The 2,746-nt window shown below is 42.0% G+C and overlaps 1 long non-coding RNA gene across 1 annotated transcript; it reads left to right on the forward strand.

The window, feature by feature from the left end:
* The first annotated feature begins 593 nt into the window (after positions 1–593).
* LOC121403927 lies at positions 594–899 on the forward strand. Its single transcript, XR_005967561.1, has 3 exons — positions 594–650; positions 712–737; positions 866–899. It is a non-coding gene; the product is annotated as an uncharacterized LOC121403927 (long non-coding RNA).
* The last annotated feature ends 1,847 nt before the right edge of the window (positions 900–2,746 follow it).

The following is a 2,746-nucleotide window of genomic DNA, read 5'->3' on the forward strand; positions in this document are numbered from 1 at the left end:
TCGAAGGTCGTCAGAACGGCAAAGGAGGCTGCCGCAGGAACCAGGTGGAAAGGCGGGACCAAGTCCTACTGTCTAGTGGTGACACTAGACATCAGGAACGCCTTCAACTCGGCCGACTGGAGCCGAACGCTGGAGGCCCTGAGAGGCTTCAACATCCCGGGTTACCTGCTGAACATAGCCTACAGCTATTTCAGCGCCAGGGTGCTTACGATGGACACGAGTCTGGGTTCCAGGGCATTCGAAGTCTCAGCCGGAGTCCCGCAGGGCTCCGTCTTGGGACCCCTGCTCTGGAACGCCATGTACGATGGAGTGTTGAGGCTTCCGATGCTAGCCGGTAAAAGTATGGTAGGCTTCGCGGACGACGTTGCGATAGTGGTGGTCGCAAAGGAACTCGCCGCGGTGAAGAACCTCGCCAACGAAATCACAGCATCGTCGAGAGTGTGGTCCCAATGAGTGTCATTCTCGAGCAGTCCCATACGTTGACATGCTTCTCTGTATGTACCGCACAATTCACCATTAACAGTTCGCAGATGTTGGAATGATGTTGGGCCACGAACATTGACTAACAGTAAACGCAAATTAAAACACTCGTCTTGGCTGGGATGCACTGTGTAAAGACGTCTTAGTGCATCTGTGGAAAATACTTGTTGGTAATTTGGAACTGGCTAGCCTTGTTTTCGTCGTTGAAATTTCTTTAATGATTGATTCCAGGTATAATATCGTGGCATTTCGGAATTGTAAGTGTTCTTGTAAAGTCATCATTCTGGCACATTTCAATGAAGCTGGTCAATGTTGTCGATGGCGGCCTCTCAATTCGTTGTAATACGTTAATCGTTGTAACGTACACCCTTTGACCATTTTCCAGATTTACGGCCAAATGAACAACAGTGGGGTATCTTTCATGTACTGGAAATGAAAAAATACGCCACATCGCCTCATTACTACTGACATAGCGTAACATTTATGTGTGCTTTAAATGTTTTGGAGAGTAACGGCGAAAACGGAACAACGCAACGATTATCAACTTCAATGTCATGCTGATTCACTTTGACTGTTGTCCTTCCGTTGTCGTCAGTGGATCACCTGCGATAAAGTGGGTAACCATCATTTCCAATAATAGTTTCTGCTACTAATTAGCTTGGAAAGCGTTTTGAACATTTTCCATTCACCATACACGGAGAATTTTGATTTAATGTTTCACAGCGACCATGAATCATATTTTTTGTAACAATCTCATATAACAATGGATCTTCATCATTATTAGGAATTTCCGCAGATATGACATCGTTGATTTTAACCGGTCTTATCCTCTCTACCAACCAAATGAGGATGTGTGCATGTGGCTATCCGCGCTTTTGCCATTCGACTGAATACATCAAACATCGCGTTTCGCCGAATACACGATGCTTAACAATGTAATCCATGAGTGATTTTAACTTTCTTTTGAACACCTTTGCGGTAATGTCGTGGCGATCAATGGGTGATTGGCCATGAAATAATTCTTGTCTAATTTCTGTCCACTTTGGATTGCATGTGAACGTTATAAACAAATCTGGTGTGCCATAATTACATACATACGGCATAGCATCCTGAGCGTATTCATGCATATGTCGCGGACTTCCGACGTATGTTGCTTGGAGAATAGTTGTTCTACCTGCATTCTCTGCATTTCCGTCAGCATTGATAGCATTCCGAAGATGAATGTATTCTTCAGAACGCAGCTTTGCCTGGTTCAACCTGATAAATGTCAATTTATGCAACCAATTCGTTATGTTGATGGAAAAACGTTTGGAGTTGTTCCACAATTGTTCTTTTCACTGAATTGTTGTGTGGACAACGCTGATCGACTTGTCTTGCTGAATCGACCATAAAATAAATTTGCAAAAATTTTGAGTCACTACCCGAAGTTGGCAATAATGAACCTGTTAGATGATATATTTGACCCTGAATATTGAAAGTTGTCATAAAATTGTTTTGAATAACTTTTGTTGCGCCAAATGATGTCATCTGAAAGCAATTATTATATTGCTGGATATTATTCAAACGAGAAGAAACGTGTGAGTCGCTTCTGATGCCACGACTCTCCTTTTATACCCGTACACAGTCAGTATATAAATATGTGAGCTTATGATTTATGTATTATTTTAAAAAATTTGACATTTTACATTTTTTTACTAAACCTGTCATCTACATCTACAATGTATATTCTACATCTTATACGCAAAGGTCACGCACTACAAAGGGCAGAGTGTGTGCGAGCGAGCTCTACGGAGGTGGGGGAAGAAACTCAAAAATTAAAACTTAGCTTTTTAAAAAGAATGTTTTATTTAATCGAACTTATATTAGAACATAGGATATGATAATGAATTCCCCAACTTAATTTTAGAAAGTCTCAAACGGAACTGTCTTCTTATTCTCGGGCTATTGATCTTGAGACCTCTGTTGGGAAGCATAAAGCTTATCAACTTAAGCTTTCGGCTGATATTTTGTCTTCGTAATTGAGTTGTGATGGCTTCGGCTGAGAGAGTCGCAGCTTCGGTTGCGAGAGGCGTTGTTTTGGTGAGAGTGGCAACCAAATTTGGTTTCCAGACTCATGTAATATCACACTGCTACAAGTGTATTTCAAAATTTCGCCCCGCCCCCTTCCGCCCACACAAAGGGCGAAAATCTGTGGCAGGCACATTCATACCAGATTGCCGAATCTGAATTAGATCGGATCATAATTATAGCCAGAATGAAGAAATTA

Source organism: Drosophila obscura, unplaced genomic scaffold (assembly GCF_018151105.1).
Source record: "Drosophila obscura isolate BZ-5 IFL unplaced genomic scaffold, ASM1815110v1 contig_176, whole genome shotgun sequence".
NCBI lineage: Eukaryota > Metazoa > Arthropoda > Insecta > Diptera > Drosophilidae > Drosophila > Drosophila obscura.